The 21,294-nt window shown below is 37.6% G+C and overlaps 1 protein-coding gene across 3 annotated transcripts in view; it reads right to left on the bottom strand.

Moving 5' to 3' along the window:
• Window positions 1-21,294, bottom strand: part of LOC127697246 (contactin-associated protein like 5-3) — an 883,854-nt gene that overhangs the window by 295,194 nt on the left and 567,366 nt on the right. The window lies entirely within an intron of this gene.

Genomic DNA, 21,294 nt, shown 5'->3' with positions numbered 1-21,294 from the left:
GTAATGTGGAAGAAATTTTTACAGGGACAAAATACCTGTGAAAGTTCAGTACAAACACAGTACCAGAGGCAATTTCTTAAAAATCCATTATGTATCAGGTTAAAAACCACAGCTACAAATAATAAGCATCTATAAAATGACCCATTATTATCAAGGATAAAGCTATACTATGTAATCGCAAGGATCTGAGTATTAAACATAAATTGACAATCAAAGAAATGCTGGGAATGCTAGGAAATGCTTATGATTCAAGTGTTTGTTAGCCAGAGAGAGGTAGACTCCTATATCTTGCTGACCACAGAGACTAGCCTACTCAGAGTGCCAGGCAAGAGAGTTCTTGCACTGGATCAAAAAGAGGCTTGAAAAGATTGCTCAGCAACTCAGAGAGTACCCTTGTCTTGCAGAAGATCCAAGTTCAGCTCACATAAGACAAAATCTGCACTGGAATAAAGGAAATATTCCCTCAGGGCAGGACCTTGCTCACCTAAACTTCCACTTTGTGAAAAGAAAAAGGCTCCAGGGTTAGAGGCTCAGAAAGGCTATTCTTTTTCTTTTTTCTTTTCTTTTCTTTCTTTCTTTTTTTTTTTGGATACATTCTTTATTTACATTTCAAATGATATCCTCTTTCCTGGATTCCTCCTCCTCATAAGTCCCATAAGCCCTCTTCCCTACCCCTGTTCCCCAATCACCCTCATTCCATTTCCCTGTCCTGGAATTCCCCAAGACTGCTGCACTGAGACTTTCGAGGACCAGGGTCCCAGAGAGGCTATTCTTAAAGCTGTGGAAGTAAAACCTAGATTAGCCAAATCAGTGAGTTGCAGGCAAATGAGTAACTTTATGTCACAAACCATAAAAAACATTATTTTCAGTTATCCTCTCCCCTCTACATATTTCTGCACACATGGACACACACACACAAACACACACACACACACAAAGCGCAGAGACACATACTCTCAAAGACACCAAAAGACAGGAGATATTGCAGAAAGAGCTTTCTGAGTATTCATGACAGGATACTCGGGAGCATTCTCTGTCACCATCCTTATTGTATAATTGTTTCCTTTCATTGTCCAATTCAATTGGTTCTCTGTAACAGGACCTTAATCATTCTATTTGGTTATTATTACTCTCATATCAGGAGTTGGATATAGTGTGCACACAGAGCCACAATTGAATTTTCTTTTATAGTTTTTCCATTTATTTCTCATTGGTACTATTTTGATTATTGTTACTAATAATAGTAATTACAAATGCTATTCACTGTTTATCTGTTGCTATGTCTATTACCAATAGTAATGGAGAACACACAAAATAAAGTTTGTTTATTTAAGAAAGAAAGACAAAAATAAATGATTATTAAAGACACATTCTGCATACATATCTGCCTCTCTGATGAGCTTTTATAAAAGGAAAAACAAAGAAAAAATGCTATAGTTTTTCTATCATAATTCCTGGAAAGAAAAAAATCTACACCCTGCTTAACTGAAATCAAATCATTGAGGGGAGCTACGTATGTTCCTCCAAACACTGTACCAATTTACCTTATATTCTAATTGCAATTAAAAGCTTCAATATTAGGGCCTCATGGGTCACTTATGGTAAAGCTGTTAATGTGGACAAAGTAAATTTTCCAGGGTAAAAGACACTTTAAATAGCCTCCCACAGTACTGTTTCTACCACATAAACACCTCTACTTGTGTATGGTCTTCCGATGTCTCCCATCATTTTGAAGATATAGTCACTTAACATTATATAAACATTGGCAGTTAAGAAACATTAGCTTAGCCTGGGCTTCCATAGTTTCATTAGGCATAGGTGATAGAGGAACACATTGCATCTAGCATCTAGCACTAGTTCTACTACCCACCAGATACCTGCTAGAAGATCAGCTCTTCAAGTTTCAGTCTAGTCTTTTAATAGCAGAGTCTAGTACACTGTTTTATTAGCAATAAACAAGGAAAAATAGATTGGCATAACACATAAAGTCAACACAGTCTAGGAATTCTTCCTAACATCCCCCATTGTGTTTGGCTCCTACTCAACAATCAAACCAGGAAACCATGCCATGGATGCTATTCTGGGGGCATCTGAAAAGTCTACTGGGATAAAAGAAAACTAGAAAGCAAGAGAGACTATAGAATCTACACATTTTGTTTAGACCGAGTAATGTACTTTTCCATTTTCTTGTCTGTTTGTGTATGCGTGTGTGTGTGTGTGTGTGTGTGTGTGTGTGTGTGTGTGTGTATGGGGGGGCTAATATGTGATTGGAGATGCAGAAGTCCATGTGTGCTCATGTGTGTCAAAGCCTGAGGTTGATGATGGGCATATTCCTTGGCCATGATTCTCCATCCTTGACCATAAGCCAAGAATTCTCCATTTGACTAGAATTGATAGTCAGCTTATTCTCGGGAACTATTCCTATCAACCCCCCATCCTGGAATTACAGATGGGTGACCATACCATTAAGCATTTCGTGAGAGTTATAAATTCAGGCTCTCATGTTTGCATGGCAAGAATTCCTACCATGGGACTATCTTCCCAGCTGTTAAGAGCATATTTTTCCTTTTTGTTAATATTGGTACATATATGTAAAAATATATAAATCAAATCTTCTAAGTCCATTTAGAGTGGTGATACTATTTTAATGAGATACGTCAAGTGAACAAAGGGAAGAAATCAGAGAGGAAAAATGTAAAGCCCACAGAAACAACTAAAATCAAAACTACAACCTATCCAGTCTTGTTGGACAGAGATCATGCAGTCAACTCTTAAAGCCAATTGTATAGTGATAAGTACTCACAGAAAATCAAATGTAATGAGAAAGATCCTAATGATGCTCTTTAAATCTTTAGGAAAACAAGAAGCCAAACTCAACCCCAGTGGCAGCAGCGAACAATAGATACTAGAGTGAAAATGGATGAAACCAAGACCATAAGAAAAATATATAATATTAATCAGAGTGAAGTCTTTGAAAAAATTAATATATTTCTCAAACTCATCCAAACACAGACAGAGAGAAAATCCATATTAACAAAAATCAAAATTAATATGTGTTTGTTAGAACAGATTATACAGTTAAATCCAGACCACTTTCCTGTGAGGAAAAAAAAGGCCAGGACCTGGGTTGTAGGGTTTACCCTCCCTTAAACCTTTATAATGGGAAGGATGACAACTGGTGGAAAGCAATTTTACCTCCTTTAAAATCCATGAGTTCTGCCAGGAGCTGTTATTTCTCCCAAGAGTGGCAGCCCAGCTGCTTAGAAAGGAAAGTATCTTAGTCTATTATACCTACCACAGCCAGCTGCTTTTAGAACAGGGATTCTCTGTGGGAACATGTATGAACAATTCCACGTCATTGCCCTCTTTCCATTAGCTATTGTGTACACAGAGTCCTGTCCATCATCATTCTTCCACCTGTCTGTGCCAGCCACATTTATGACATCTAGATAAGCTACTTGACTGTGATGTATCCTCTCAGTTCACTCTAGCCATTACTTTTTAGGTAGCTTTTTGAAGACATCTATTTTCTTTTTTCTCCTTGCTTTAAAGTATATGGCATGATCAAAGAGACCTAGCAAATCTATTTTATGGTCTAATATGGTGTGGAATAGATTTCACATATAATGAATTATATTTCATAGCTGTTTGATCAAAAACAATGATGTCTTCTGCTGCAATCTTCCCTGCCTGCCGGGGCAAAAAAGCAGCACCAGGTGCTGAGATATCCTGAGTTTAAGAGCTCTTGGGACACAAACTTCCAGGGGTCTGCCTGCGCCCAGAACGTGAGCACATAGGCAGTTCATCTGCCAGCCAGCCTGTCATGGGGCCTGTGTCCTACATGGAGATCAGCAGAATGGGTGACTCCCCGCTGCCATCTTCCCTGCATCCCACGGCAGAAAAGCAGCACCGGGTACTGAGATATCCAGAGGTTAAGATCTCTGGGGGACACAAACCGCCAGGGGTCTGCCTGCACCCAGGATCTGAGCACATATGTAGTTGTCTACCAGCTAGCCTGTCTTGAGGCCTGTGTCTTATGTGGGGATCAGCAGAAGGAGTGACTCTCGGCCTCTATATTTGCTCCATGACAGAGCAGGCAGGGACTACCTGGTTCACTGAGACAACCCAAGTAAAACATTGCATGGGGCAAGATTCAGCTGGGTTCCAATAGCAAGAAAGAGGACAATAGCACATCAGCAATCTGAGCTAGAGGAAACCCAGGCATCCAGTGTCATGGAAATAGCCTTAAAGGTCCACAGAAGGTTGAATCACCAGCCAGTGTCAATAAGACCATCTAACACCCGTGAGAACTAGATGGCTAAAGGCAAATGTAGGAACATTACTAACAGAAACCAAGGCATTATGACAGCATCTGAACCCAACTCTCCAACAACACACCTGGATACCCCAACACACCAGAAAAACAAGAATTGGATTTAAAATCACTGGTCAGGATGCTTTTAGGGGAACACATGAAGGACATAAACAAATCTCTTAAAGAAATTCAGGAGAAAAATGACCAAAGGCTACAAGCCCTTACAAGGGAAACACAAAAATCACTTAAAGATATTCAGGAGAATATGGGTCAAAAGATAGTAGCCAATAAAGAGGAAATGCAAAAATCACTTAAAGAAATACATGAAAAATTTGACCAACGGGTAGAAGTCATGAAAGAGGAAACACAAAAATCTCTCAAAGAATCACAGGAAAATACAAACAAGCAAGTGAAGGAATTGAACAAAAACATCCAGTATCTAAAAACAGAAATAGAAACAACTAAGAAATCACAAACGGAGACAACTTTGGAGATAGAAAACCTTGGGAAGAAATCAGGGGCCTTAGATGCAAATATCATCAACAGAATAGAAGAGATAGAAGAAAGAATCCCAGATGTCAAAGATAACATAGAAACCATGGACTCAACAGTCAAAGAAAATGCAAAATGCAAAAAGCTTGTAACCCAGAACATCCATGAAATCCAGAACACAGCGAGAAAGCCAAACCTAAGGATTATAGGTATTGATAAGGGTGAAGATTTATAACTCAAAGAGCCAGCAAATATCTTCAACAAAATTAAGGAAGAAAACTTGCATAACCTAAAGAGTGAGAGGCCCATGAATATACAAAAAGCGTACAAAACTCATAACAGACTGGATCAGAACAAAAATACCTCCTGTCACATAATAATCAAAACCCCAAATGTATTAAACAGAAAAGAATACTAAAGACAGTAAGAGAAAAAGAGCAAGTAACATATAAAGGAAGACCTATCCTGATTACACCAGACTTCTCACCAGAGACCATGAAAGCTAGAAGATCCTTGGCAGAGCTCATGCAGACTCTAAGAGAATACAAATGCCAGCCAAGACTACTATACCCAGCAAAACTCTCAATCACTATAGATGGAGAAACCAAGATATTCCATGACAAAACCAAATTTACACAATATCTTTCCACAAACCCAGCCCTACAAAGGATAATGGGGGAAAACACCAATACAAGGAGGGAAACTATACCCTGGAAAAAGCAGGATAATAACCTTCTTTCATCAAACCCAAAAGAAGATAACCACACAAGTACAAAATTAACATGAAAAATGATAGGAAGCAATAATCACTGCTCCTTAATATCTCTTAATATCAATGGATTCAATTCCCAATAAAAAGAAATAGACAAATGTACTGGATATGTAAACAGGACCCTACATTTTGCTGCATACAGGAAACACACCTCAGTGTCAAAGACAAAAACTACCTTAGAGTAAAAGGCTGGAAGGCAATTCTATAAACAAATGGTCTCAGGAAACAAGCTGGAGTTGCCATTCTAATATCAGATAAAATTGACTTTCAACCTAATGTCATTAAAAGAGACACTTCTTGCTGGTCAAAGGAAAAATCCACCAAGAAAAACTTTCAGTCCTGATTATCTATGCTCCAAATGCAAGGGCACCCTCATTCATAAAGAAACTTTACTAAAGCTCAAACACACATTGCACCTAACATAATAATTGTGGGTGACTTCAAAGCCCCACTCTCCTCAATGGAACAATCAGGAAAACTGAACCTAAACAGGGAGACAGTGAAACTAATTGAAGCTTTGAACCAATTGGATTATATATATATATATATATATATATATATATATATATATATATATATATATATATATAAAACTTTTCATCCCTAAGTAAAAGAATATACTTTTTTCTCAGCATCTCCTGGTACTTTCTCCAAAATCGATCATATAGTTGGTCACAAGACAGACCTCAACAAATATAAGATATAAGAAGATTGATATAATCCCATGCCTCCTATCAGATCACTATGGAGTAAAAGTGATGTTTAATAACAACAAAAACAATAGAAAGCCTACATAAACATGCAAACTGTACAATACCCTACTCAATGATACATTGATCAAGGAAGAAATAAAGAAAGAAGTCAAAGACTTTTTAGAATTTAATGAAAATGAAGGCACAACATACCCAAATTTATGGGACACAACGAAAGCAGTGCTAAGAGGAACACTCATAGCTTTGAGTGCCTCCAAAAAGAAGTTGGAGAGAGCATACACTAGAAGCTTAATGGCACAACTTAAAGCCCTGGAACAAAAAGAAGCTAATTCACCCAGGAGGAGAAGAAGACAGGAAATCATCAAACTCAGGGCTGAAATCAATCAAGTAGAAACTAAGAGAACCACACAAAGAATCAACAAAACCAAAAGCTGGTTCTTTGAATAAATCAACAAGATAGGTAAACCCCTTGCCAGACTAACCAAAAGACACAGAGACAGTATCCAAAATTAGAAATGAAAAGGGAGATATAACAACAGAAACTGAGGAAATTCAAAAAATTATCAGATTCTACTACAAAAGCCTGTACTCAACACAACTGCAGAATCTGGAGGAAATAGACAATTTCCTAGTCAGATAACAAATACCAAAATTAAATCATGACCAAATAGATCATCTAAACAGACCTATAACCCCTAAAGAAATAAAAGGGGTCATAAAAAGCCTTCCATCCAAAAAAAAGCACAGGACCAGATGGTTTTAGTACAGAATTCTATCAGACCTTCAAAGAAGACTTAACACCAATACTCTTCAAACTATTCCACCAAATAGAAACAGAAGGAACACTACACAACTCATTCTACAAAGCCAGAATTACGCTGATACCAAAACCACACAAAGATGTAACAAAGAAAGAGAATTTCAGGTCAATATCCCTTATGAATGTCGAAGCAAAAATAGTCAATAAAATTCTTGCCCACAGAATACAAGAACACATCAAAACAATCATCCACCATGATCAAGTAGGCTTCATCTAATATCTAATATATACAAAGAACTCAGGGATGCAGGTATGGTTCAATATATGGAAATCCATAAATGCTATCAACTACATAAACAAACTCAAAGAGAAAAAAAACACATGATCATTTCATTAGATGTTGAAAAAGCATTTGACTAAATTCAGCATCCTTTCATGCTAAAAGTCTTGGAAAGAACAGGAATTCAAGGCCCATATCCAAACATAGTAAAAGCGATGTACAGCAAACCAGTAGGCAACATCAAACTAAATGGAGAGAAAATTGAAGCAATCCCATTAAATCAGGGACTAGAAAATGCTGCCTGCTCTCTCCATATCTTTTCAATATAATTCTTGAAGTCCTAGCTAGAGCAAAATAAGGAGGTAAAAGGGGTACAAATTGGAAAGGAAGAAGTCAAACTATCACTATTTTCAGATGATATGATAGGATACTTTCTTATTGATATATTTTTTATTTACATTTCAAATGATTTTCCCTTTTCTGGGTCCCCACTCCCCACAAGTCCCATAAGACCTCTTCCCTCCCCCTGTTTCTCCATCTACCCCTTCCAGTTTCCCTGTTCTGGAATTCCCCTATACTCTTGAACTGAGTCTTTCCAGAACCAGGGTCCACTCCTCCATTCTTTTTGGACATCATTTAATTTGTTGATTATGTCTTGGGTATTCAAAGTTTCTAGGATAATATGCACTTATCAGTGAGTGCATACCCTGATGGATATTTTGAGACTGGGTTACCTCACTTAGTATGATGTTCTCCAGCTCCATCCATTTGTCTAAGAATTTCATGATTTCATTGTTTCTAATGGCTGAATAGTACTCCATTGTGTAAATATACCACATTTTTGTATCCATTCCTCCGTTGAAGGACACCTGGGTTGTTGCCAGCTTCTGGCTACTACATATAGGACTGCTATGAACATAGTGGAGCATGTGTCCTTATTGCATGCTGAAGAATCCTCTGGATATATGCCCAGGAGTGGTATAACAGGGTCCTCAGGTAGTGTCATGCCCAGTTTTCTGAGGAACTGCCAGACTGATTTCCAAAGTGGTTGCACCATCTTGCAATCCCACCAGCAGTGGAGGAGTGTTCCTCTTTCTCTACATCCTCACCAACACCTGCTGTCTCCTGAGTTTTTGACCTTAGCCATTCTGACTGGTGTGAGGTGAAATCTCAGGGTTGTTTTGATTTGCATTTCCCTAATGATTAATGAGGTTGAACATTTCTTAAGGTGTTTCTCAGCTCTCTGAAGTTCTTCATGTGAAAATTTTTTGTTTAGCTCCGTACCCCACTTTTTAATGGAGTTATTTGGTTCTTTGTGTTCTACCTTCCTGAGTTCTTTGTATATATTAGATATTAGCCCTCGGATTTAGGGTTGGTGAAGATCCTTTCCCAATCTGTTGGTTGACGTTTTGTCCTTTTGACAGTGTCCTTTGCCTTACAGAAACTTTGTAGTTTTATGAAGTCCCATTTGTCAATTCTTGATCTTAGAGCATAAGGTATTGATGTTCTATTCAGGAACTTTCCCCCTGTGCCCATGTCCTCCAGGGTCTTCCCCAGTTTCTTTTTGATTAGTTTCAGTGTGTCAGGTTTTATGTGGAGGTCCTTGATCCATTTGGAGTTCAGCATGCAGAAGAATGCGAATTGATCCATTCTTATCTCATTGTACTAAGCTCAACTCCAAATGTTAGTATACTTAAGTGAACCAAAAAAATAAATAAATAAATAAATAAAATAAAAAAAAAAAAAACTCTACCAAAGAACTGATACAACTGATAAACAACTTCAGCAAAGTGACTGGTTACAAAACAAACTCAAGCAAGTCAGTATTCTTTCTATACTCAAAGGATAAGCAGACTGAGAAAGAAATTGGGGAAATGAAACCCTTCACAATAGGAACAAACAGCATAAAGTATCTTGGGGTGGCTCTAACCAAATAAGTGAAAGACCTATTTGACAAGAACTTCAGATCTCTGAAGAAGGAAATCAAATAAGACCTCAGAAATTGTAAAATGCTCATGGATTGGCAAGATTAATATAGTTGACGTGGACATCTTGCCAAAAGCAATCTAAAGATTCAACGCAATCCCCATCAAAATACCAACTCAGTACTTCATAGAATTAGAAAGAGCAATTCTCAAATTCATCTGGAAAAACAAAAAACCCAGGATAGCTAAAACGATTCTCAATAGTAAAAGAGCATTTGGGGGAATCAGTAACCCAGTCCTCAACCATTACTACAGAGCAATAGTGATAAAAACTGCTTGTTATTGGTACAATGTCAGGCAAGTGGATCAATGGAATAGGATTGAAGACCCAGAAATGAACCCACACACCTATAGTCACTTGATCTACGACAAAAGAGCTGAAAACATCCAGTGGAAAAAAGATTGCCTTTTCAACAAATGGTGCTGGTTCAATTGTAGTTCAGCTTGCAGAAGAATGTGAATTGACCCATTCTTATCTCCCTGTACTAAGCTTAACCCCAAGTGGATCAAGGACCTCCACATAAAACCTGACACACTGAAACTAATAGAGAAGAAACTGGAGAACACTCTTGAGGACATGGGCACAGGGGAAAAGTTCCTGAACAGAACACCAATAGCTTATGCTCTAATTTCAACAATTGACAAATGGGACCTCATAAAATTACAAAGTTTCTGTAATGCAAAGGACACTGTCAAAAGGACAAAACATCAACCAACAGATTGGGAAAGGATCTTCACCTACCCTAAATCTGACATAGGGTTAATATCTAATATATACAAACAACTCAAGAAGGTAGACCTGGTAGACCCCAGAGAACCAAATAACCCTATTAAAAAGTGGGGTACAGAACTAAATAAAGAATTTTCACATGAAGAACTTCAGATGGCTGAGAAGCACCTTAAGAAATGTTCAACATCATTAATCATTACGGAAATGGAAATCAAAACAAACCTGAGATTTCACCTGACACCAGTCAGAATGCCTAAGGTTAAAAACTCAGGAGACAGCAGGTGTTGGTGAGGATGTGGAGAAAAAGGAACACTCCTCCATTGCTGGTGGGATTGCAAGAGGATACAACCACTTTGGAAATCAGTCTGGCAGTTCCTCAGAAACCTGGGCACGACACTTTCAAAGGACCCTGCTATACCAGTCCTGGGGTATCGAGAGGATTCCCCAGCATGCAATAAGGACACATGCTCCACTATTTATAATAGCCAGAAGCTGGAAAGAACCCAGGTGTTCCTCCATGGAGTAATGGATAAGAACACATGCTCCCTAATAATAACCAGAAGCTGGAAAGAACCCAGGTGTTCCTCAATGGAGTAATGGATACCTAAAATGTGGTATATTTTCATGATGGAGTACTCTTCAGCCATTAGAAACAGCGAATTCATGAAATTCTTAGACAAATGGATGGAGCTGGAGAACATCATACTAAGTGAGGCAACCCAGTCTCAAAATATCGATCATGGTATGCATTCACTGATAAGTGGATATTAGCCTAGAAACTTGGAATACCCAAGACATAATTGACATATTAAATGATGTCCAAGAAGAACGGAGGAGTGGCTCCTAGTTCTGGAAAGGTTCATTGAAGCAGTATAGAGGAATACCAGAACAGGGAAGTAAGAATGGGTGGATGGGGAAATAGGGGGAGGAAAGAGCTCTTACGGGACTATCGGGGAGCGGGGAGCCAGAAAAGGGGAAATCATTTGAAAGTTAAATAAAAAATGCATCGGATAAAAAAAAAAATCAATGATGGCTAGGATATGTTGGTCTTTCTTTTACTACTATACACAGGGTTGAAATGGGGGCCACCAGGTGATTGAATACTGTAGACCCTGAGGTCACAGATGTATAGCTGACTACTGAGGTTTAGATCAGTTAGTATCATGAAAGATGGCACACGTTTGATTCACAATACCAAATAACCAAATATGTTGACACATCCAGGTGATTTTTGTATTTTATATAGGGAATCAAGAGTATCAAAAGCTCATGATCATCTGTAACAGCACAGTGATTCCAAGGCCAGATTGCACACATAACACCCTATTTAGAAAAGTGGTTGGCTTAAGGGAGAAGAACTTTTTGTATTACATTATCATTGAGGCACATGTGCAGAAAAACAAACTTGGAGGACTCGTGTCCAAAACTAGCCATTTTCTCCATTGATGTTTGCAGTTCTTTCTGTGAAATGCAGAGAGGGGAATACTTTCAAGTCAAATTATAAAGTATATTCTAAGAAGGGAACAGTGATTCTGTGGGTGGTTCTTGCAGTGATCTTGCAAGTATTCATTTTTTCCCCAAGTTTCTTGTCTTGGTCTCTAGTCACCAGACTGAACATGTTATTGTTTTTAAAAGGAATTATTTTTATGAAAATGGAGAGACAGCTAAGTATCAAAGAGTTCTTGCTCTGCTTTCATTAGAACCAGACTTAAAGGAGGCATACCACCATGTGAATCTCAAGTTTCTGAGGATGTAACTGAGTATTCTGGCCTCTTCAGGCACAAGATATGTCAATGGCATATGTTCACAGAAACAAACAAATTCTCATGCTGATAAAATAAGAATAAGTAAATCATATTGGCATTGGTGCTGCATGCCAATAATTCCAGCATAAGGGAGGCAGAATCAGGCAAATCTCTCTAAGCTCCAAGTCAGCCTGGTCTACAGAATGAGTTCCAAGACAGCCAGAGATGCAAAGAAATCTTGTCTTGCAAAATCTAATAAACAAACAAATACTTATATGTGTGCATACATCTATGTGGGGGACATATATAGGCACCCACAGTGCACAATGCATTTATGAAAGTCAAAAGGGTTGAATTTAGGTCACCAAACTTGGTCACAGACTTTACTCACTGACTAACTAGTTGGACTTTGAACTCCTTATATGACCAAGAATGACTATGAATTTCTGAACTTTCTGTCTCTGTCTCTCCAGTGCTTGTTCCAGATATATGTCACCTCTGTGTAGTTTATGCACTATTAGGTATGGCACCCAGGAATTCCTTAAAGCTTAAGTAAGCACTCTACCAACTGACTTACATCTGTAGTTTGTGTCTTAGATGCTTCTATAAGGTCTTGGAAATATTTTGTGGCACATTTTATTAAGGTTCAGTCTGGAGTTGAAAGTAGTAATGTGTTCAAATCTACATTAAATCCCAACGTATTACTTTTATTATTGAATGGTGGTAATCTTGATCTTTCACAGCCTCTTCTTTCTTCAAATAAAAATATTAAATGATCTCTGCTTCACACTTAACCATATTGACTAAAGATAATGAACTATACAAAGATTTAACACAGGGCCCTCAAAATAAGTAGTATTTCATAACCCTCTATTTAGATATATGAAAATATCAATATCACACCAGAAAAACTTCCTCAGAGTGAGCAAAAATGCAAAGGATTCCATTTACATTTGCTTTTCTAAGACCAAAAGAAGACAGTTCTTTCCTCCATTTCTTTTTCTATCTTTGTATATGTTGGTCCATCTGTCTGTCTGTCTGTCTGCCTATATCTGTCTCTTTTTTTCTCTGTATCTCTTTGTATTATATGTATGTAAATATATCTTTTCATATGTGTGTGGATACACAAGGTTGTTTATAGCTGGTATCCACAATTCTCTCACCCCCCTTTCTTTTTTCTAAAGCAAGGTCTCTCACTGAACTTGGAATTAGCAATTAATCTATTCTACCTAACAATTCTTCTAGGTAACCCTGTATATTTGACTCCAAATTATTGGACTTTCAGATGGGCCACCACAATTTTCATTAGGACTATGAAAATCTAAACTCTTGTCCTTACACCTATATACCAAGCTGTTCATCTACAAAACTATCTCCAATCCTGAACACAATTGTATCCAAATATAAATCTGACTGTCTATCTCTGTGTGCTCTGGTTCTGGAGAAACTTACGCTAAGAAAATTCAGTGATAGTAGAATGAATTCATATTTCAGTTGGCATTCATATGTTTAAGCCTGCCACAATATAAATGACATTGTCTCTGTTATATGCAACATTATCTGGGGAGCCTTTTATATGTCAGGTCTCATTCATAGTAATTGAAAGTTTAAATGTGGCTTTATCTACTCTCTCTGCAAAGCTACATAGTCTACCAGAGCTGACACCTTGCTGTTGCAAGTTTTATATTTCTGTGATAAAATATTCTAACAAAAGTAAATTAAGGGAGGAAAAATTATTTCAAGGCTACAACAGAGCATTGTAGGGAAACCACAGTAGCAGACAGTGAATACCTGGTCACATTGTGTCCACATTCAAGAAACAGAGAGTGACTGATGCTTTTGCTTGGCTCTATTTGTCATTTTTATATTGCCCAGGGGATGGTGTCACCAAGAGTGGATGAACATTTTCAGATAAACAACTTAGTTAAGATATTCTCACATAGCTATATCCACAGACTAACCTATACTAACCAGTCCTTCACTGGTGTGTTTGGAGTATTGATTCCTAGATGCTTCTGTAAGAAAGATGCTTCTTTCACCTTCTGTCAAGGGGAAAATGAATCATCACCCTCTATAACTCCAAAGCAGATATATAGGCACCACTGAGCTGATAGATTAACACACTTCCCTGAATTTTGATGACTCAGTAATAGATATTGATATCAGTAACAATGTAACTTTAGTTGAGCAGGAGTTTATCTACCTTATTACTACAATCTGGACAACCTCACACAGACATGCATGATGTTTGTGTGTGAGATGAGTCAAGATTTGGCACTCAACATTAAGCATTAAAACACACTGAATATGCTGTTTCTAACTTACCTCCACACTTACTGCATAAACGGTACCAGGAGCAAAGTTATAGAATGACATTTTAAATTCTCCACTCAGCTCAGGTCTTGTAGACAATTGGACATTGAGAACCTTAGTTTTATATTCTTTTTATTCACTCCTCAGAAACTGATCACACCCCTTTTGCAAAAGAGGAAACCATTGGTGAGGAGTATACAGTGGGAACTGGAGTCTCTGCTCTTTGCAGTACTTTCTGAGGGTCTGGTGACCCATGGAAGGAAGAATACATGTTGAATGTTGCATATTAGGACACAGGACCATTCCATATGTCAGAGTCACTGTGAAACTAAGTACTTAGGCATCACAGTCACACCTGAAACTTTCAGTGTTAGATTTAATTTGAGGCAAGATGTTTAGCACATAAGAGTCCTGTACTTCTTCATTAAAACAGAAAGAATGCATAGACCTCAAACTGGTTCTGGGAAATTGTACCATCTCCACTGTGGAATACAAATCATGTCACATCAAGTTTGTAGCTGCTCTGTAATAACAGCTGTTTATATTATAAAATCAGTTCAGGGGCTGGGGACATGTCTCAGTAGGTAAAGAGTATCTGTTGCATGACTATGGACTGAAATTTAAATACCCATTAACCAAGAATAATCTATGCATGGCTATCTGTGCCTGTAACCACAGCCCTGTGCATAGGGGTGATTCAGGGACTTTATAGTCACCAGTTAATTTCCAAGTTCAAGACAGGCCCCTCTCATACCTGTTGTCTTTTTCTGATCTCTTTGCATACCTGTGGTTACATGCTCACATGCATGTGTATGCATATACCATACATATATCACATATACAAAAAACCCTCCACACATACACACAAAACATAATTCAAAAGACAGCTTTTCAAAGACACTTTGGATGACCAAGTTTCTTGGTCATCTTGTACATCTTTCCTCAATCCCTTTTATTTCTGTGCCATCAATGGCTTCCCAATCTATTTTCCACATTAAGTCTAAAATATCTGTGTACTGCACCTGTATTTTCTCAAAAAAAATGTTGTTTTTTTAGGATAAGAATTGATTTATTCACTTTGTGATTTTTTTCCTCAATTCAGTAAATATTAAAATATAATTTGTTTTAGTTAACTTTTCCATAATGGACTGAAGGAATGATGTATTAAAAACCCTCAACCCATAAAAATAAATAAAGAAGTAAGTAAATAAGAATAAATAAATATATGAATTATTGAGAAATCCATAAAGCAATCTGAGGTTTGCAGAGATAGGTCTACTAATAAAAATATTTTATTTGCCAGGAAAAAGGCCAGAGTTCTATCAGTAGAAACTTGTAAGAAAAGCCAAGCATGCAAGGTTGAAATAGCCAAGACAACTACTGAAGCCTATGGCCAGTGAGTCCAGTTTAACTAGTGAACACCAAGCCAACAAGAAACTTGACTTTTTTTGTGTGAACATCCAAGAGAAATAACAATGGCTTATATTGTTTGAAATGACTCTGGGACTCTCCAGACCATCAGCTCAAAGTGCAGAATTGGGGTACCCCACATCTCCTTCCCTATGGTCTCAGAAACAGCACAGAATAGGAAAGGGAAAGATAGTAAGAGCCAGAAATCAGAGAGGAATGCTGAAAAATAGTATCTTGTGAAGCCATCGCACACATGCTGAGCTGATACTAGCTACTGTTGCCTTCACAAGACAGACACAATCAAGCCAATCAACACAGATTAGAAATAACATAAATGAATAAATGGAACTTGCTTTTTTTGTCCAAAACAATGGAAGGAATAACACTCAAGGTTATACTCTGGTTTCCACATGCAGAAAACATAAACACAGACAACCTCCATGCACACACACTCCACAATAAGTGAGTAATTTTTCAAAAGAGATAATTTAATTTAAATATTTAATTTATTTTTATTTGTGTGTTTCTTGAGAAAATATATTTATTCAGGGTGTCAACTTTGAAGCTAAGCACAATCAACTTTAGACTGTAATTTGCATGAATTATTTTCTATGTAATTGAATAACGAGTAAATGTGCACACAAAATATGTGAAGAAGCAAATAAATAAGAGATGTGACAAACAGATTAACATATAATAATTTAATAAAGAATTTGAGAAATTTTTGGGTTAGTATGAAGCAGAAGCATAAAAGAACACCTGAAAAATCTCTCAAACTCAGGATTCCTCACGTCATTCCTCTGCTCCAGTGTTTTTTGGACTAACTGGCCATGCTAAACAGACGTGTGAAAGGAATTTTTTTAAGTGGTTGTTAAAATTCTTGGCCATTTGAAGGTGACAGTACTTTAATTTCAGCATAATGTCACAGCTTTATGTCATAGAATTTTTTAATGGATCAATAGAGCTGCATATTTTGCCATCTGCTCCTAGTCTAGAGAGCCCACTTCAAGGCCAAGGCTTCTATATATGGAGATAATATCCACTGTGGGCTTTAGCTTGAGAGACAAGCCTTCTGAAGTCCTGTGTGATCCACACTTCACTAAGAGCATGATACATTAAAAACCTATTTATTCTAACTCAATAGTGACTACTTTTGAGCTCTTTAGAAACACCTTCATTATAGAAATCAACCTGTCCCTCTAAAATAAAATCCACAATACAAGTTGGAATGATATAAAGAAGCAACAACACTAGTTTTATTCCAAGTGTTTAAACTGCAAGTGCGGAGTTGCAAATACATCACCCATGAGTGAATCTCCATCAGGACACCAGCTGCAATGTTCTCCTTGGATGAGCCCATCATGACACTGGTCCTGCCTCACTTTCTTCACTGTGTCTACCTTCCATGAAAGCAGGAGACTGGCAGAGAGCCCCTCACTTTGAAGTCTGGATGATGCTTAGAGAAGCCTGAACTGCTGTACAATGGAGAACTGTTCAAGGCCTTTCTTTCTTCCTCCTTAAAAGCCGAAATTTTCTAAATCTCTCACTAAAAATGCTTTTTTTTTTTTTTCAATTTTAGTGGCTCCTGATATTAGCTTTTCAGATTATACTTCCCTCCATGAAACATCTAGAACCACTTTAAAATTTTGACTGCTCAAAAGAGAAAAGTAGATGGAGTCTCTTAACAACAATTTTAGAAATACCCTAAGAGCTACCAAAATAATCTATATGGCAATCAGTTCTTACTTTCCATTAGAAGATTATATTCACTTCAGGATATGTCTCTTTTTTCTGAACATGTCTCTCTTTCTAAACAATCATGTTTGAAGTTTTTATTAAAGTATCATTGCTAGAAACCAATGAGATGGCTCAGTGGGTAAAAGCATTTGTTTTCAAGTTTAATTCCTGGTATGCACAAGGTAATAGGAGAAATTTGACTCCTGAAAGTCGTTCTCTGATCTCTGTTCATTCAGAAACACATACACACAATTAAAATAGATGTGATGAAAAAGTGCCCCTTACCCTGGACACAGAAACAGGAACATTGGAAGAAATAACTAATTGTTATAGTAAGAATGTCTAAACATTAAAGTCTCTTCACCCTGAATCCAAGTTCACCCAAAGCTGGAATGGTATCTAGCTCTGACAATGAAAGTTCTAAGTTTCTAGACATGGTTAACCAGGTTTTAGGGGCATCAGTATGAAGATGAGAGTATTGTCCTCATCTGGTAAAATGCTCAGAACACCATATGTACTTAACTCAACCTTTGATTTATTATATTTTTACCTCTTATTGTTTTCCATGAATCAAAATTTAAAAAAAAACAGGCTCAATATAACTCAGTTCTGTTTCTTGTGAATTGATTGTTCTTGGTTCCTATTGTAAGCTAAGTAGATTAGCATAAAAAACATCAGAAAATGCTGTCAGAACAATACTGAAGGGAGATGGTGTTTTCCTATCAATAGTGAGAAGATAGAGGCAGAGTGCCACCCTGTCATTATCAATAGCCTGAGGAGATACAATCCTCTTTTAAGGACCTAAGTTTAGACAAAGCTGAGATTTGTTTTTTTTTTTTTTGTTTGTTTGTTTTGTTTGTTTGTTTGTTTTGTTTTTTGTTTTTGTCATAGAAAACATTTCAGTACTAGCCAATATAATACAAACTAGGGACTTTATTAAAAATTTGTCTCTCCTGCCTCTGTGTGTTTGTGTGTATGTGTGCATGTGAGTGTCTGTGTGTGTATTCATTTACACATGGTAGGCAGCATGTGTATATGTGTGAATGCATATGTGCTGGCAATAGCAAGCCATGGTTTCATTCCTCTATCGGAAGCATGGCCCTTGATTTATGAGACATTCATTCACTGGATCCAGATTCACTTATCAGTTATATTGGTGAGGCAATGAGCTTCAAGGATCTGCTTCTATCTTCCATCCAGGACTGAGATTACACATATGAAGTTTTACACTGGTTTCTAGGTGAATGGTGGGGCCCATATTCAGTTTCCATGCTTACATAGCAGGGACATGGCAGAGTAATCCATCCTTAGCTCCCAACATCAAAATTGTTCCTATATTACTAGTGCCTCATAATTACTTGGCCCTCTAGAGGGAAAAGGCTAATTAACATTCCTCAGACCAGAAGTGGGGAAAGACCTACCTCTGGGTGGGGACACATTCCACAGGATTGACCTTTGGTCACCTCCAGACAATGGAAGTTTTTGCCACCTCCTTTTGCAGAGAGCAATCAGTTTAACACTGGTCTGTGAATCACATTGGGCCTAATGGTGGCTGCTTTAAGGACTGTATAAAAGGTCCACAGGGTGGCCTGAGAGTGGTCATTCTCTCCCCATGTGCAAGGCAGCCCAGCATGCTGGTCTAAATAAAATTCCTAGTTCTTTTTGCATTGATTTCCAACTCCACATAGGTCTCTGGTAAGCTAAGGCTTGCCAGAATCTTTCACTTCAATTCTAGATACATGTAATGCATGTTTTTAATATTTGTAGCGTTATTATGGAAAATATTTCATCTCATTTAATGAGACATGCTTCCCCTAGGCAAATAGTTGGTAGATAGTCAATATGTGGCCTCAATTCAAGTGAAAATTTTGGTAACAGTACTTTGTAAATGAGAGCATATGTTAACATGTGCATTTGCTTGCCCTTGTGTATGGACACCAGAGAATAACCTTGAGTGGTGCTCCTTAGGATACACACTGCCCACCTAATTTCTTTGAAACTAAGTCGCTCATTGCCCTATAATTTGCATATTGAGTTAGACTGGTTGCTTAGTGAGCCCTCTTGATTCACCTGAACCTTCTCTCCAGTACTAGCAGGTGCCAGCAGAGCGAGAATTTTACAAGTGTGTTAGAGATCAAAGTTAGATCCTCATGCTTGTAAAGCAAATACTTTACTGATTGTGATGTCTCTTTGTTAGCTTGAAAACAGTAATTTTGCAATGACCTGCTAATGAAAATTTAAGAAAAAAAATCTGAGACCCTGGCGTATCTTATTCTTATGCCAGTCTTTGGTAGATACATTCTTTCTGTTGTGTATGTTTCCACACATATGTGTATATCTGTATGTATGCCTATATATCTGGTTTTTTTGTGTTTTTGTGTGTGTTGTTTCTTCACTGTAATGGGTGTTTATAAGTGACAGTACTGCTTGTATTCTAATGCTAATTTGGGCCCCCAAAACTGTTTGTCCCAGAGACAATTGATTCTACCAAGTAGATGCTAAGTTTCCCTGCCTCCAATTAATTGTGTTGGTAAATAAAGGTGCCAAAAGCCAATAGCTGTGCAGAGAGACATAGGTGGTGTTTCCTGGGCTTGAGACTACAAGGAAGAACATACAGGAGAGGAGAAAGGAGAAGACTCAATGGGTTAGCTGACCCATATAAAACATGGCCCTTAGAGCTACACAATTGGATAAGAACAGCCCAGATGGAACAGTTAGGAATAAATAGTTATGAATAACTCAGGGTTATTGATAGGAAGTAGATAATAACAGCATGGAGTATAGACAGCTGCCCAGCTCTTGACCTGCCTAAGTCATACAGTAAATATAAACTCTGAGTGTGTCTTTCATTTGGGAACACAATAATCAAAAGGTGGGGTAGCAACTCTGGCATGGGATAGTAAATATTTATTACTACACATATTGGAAGTAAATTGCTTGGGGATGATATCAGTAGATGGATGCCAGTACAAAATTGCATTAGAACCACCATGACACAAATGACTAAATTCTACTTATTCTTTTTAATATAATTTTCCAATATTATAAGTACACTCAAAGTGTGAGGAAAAGAAAGTACTCTGTGTGTCTCTTCTTATGTTTTCAGTGACTTTCATTCACCTTCTACTGATAGGCAGGAGAATAGACAATGAGTAAATCACAGCCACTGCTCTAACTTCAGGAGGCAAAGCTAACAACAGAGGGTAAACTATGTGAATATAGTTCTTCCTTGCAGTCAAAAGCTGGGATTATAATCTCTTCCTTTAAAAACATTCTACAATTATGCATAGAAATATTAGATAGACTTCAATAACAATTATCTATCTACTCCATTATGCATTCTTTGATGGGTTTTAATGAAGACAGTGTCTGCTGCCAAGCAAAGAAAATTGAAGCATCACAATAGCCAGGATGCAAGATTGGGAGACTTTAAAGGCAGCATGAAAATGGATTAGGAACTGCTTGAGAATGAAAAACAAGTTTTGATTTAGAAGTTTGCCTAAACATTTTCTACAAGCTCCATGTAACTCTTTTCTATTGATCTATATATGTGAATCTAAAATTGGCCCTATCTGCGTAGTGTAGAGAGCCTTTCTGGGGTACTGTGATACTGGGCAGGTGTCTGATATTGGCCAAGGAGCTTCACATTGGCCAAGGGCATGGAAACAGGCTTCAGGCAAGAATCTGACAATAGGCCATGATAAGGAAGTTAGGCTCAGGAAAGAATCTAATAGGAAAGTAGGTCAAGGGAGTAATTTTACTGTTAGGGTGGAACAAAGGAAGTAGGCTTTAGGCAAGATTTTGGGCTTGGACAAATGAAGTGGGCTCTGGAGTCTTGGTCATTCCTGCACACCATTGGAAACTACTGTCACTGTGGAGTAGTGGGGCTTTGCTTATTGCCTTCAGATTTTGTGTTTATTGCCTTGCTTGTTCCTCATTGTACTAGTATTGCTCTTAATACTTGCATGTTATTAAAATGGTATAACAGCAGATTGGAAAAAATTATACATGCCTTCAATTTCAGAATTGACTGGGGTCATGC

This window comes from Apodemus sylvaticus, chromosome 12 (assembly GCF_947179515.1).
Source record: "Apodemus sylvaticus chromosome 12, mApoSyl1.1, whole genome shotgun sequence".
Classification (NCBI taxonomy): Eukaryota; Metazoa; Chordata; class Mammalia; order Rodentia; family Muridae; genus Apodemus; species Apodemus sylvaticus.
This window is presented reverse-complemented; position numbering and strand designations above follow the sequence as displayed.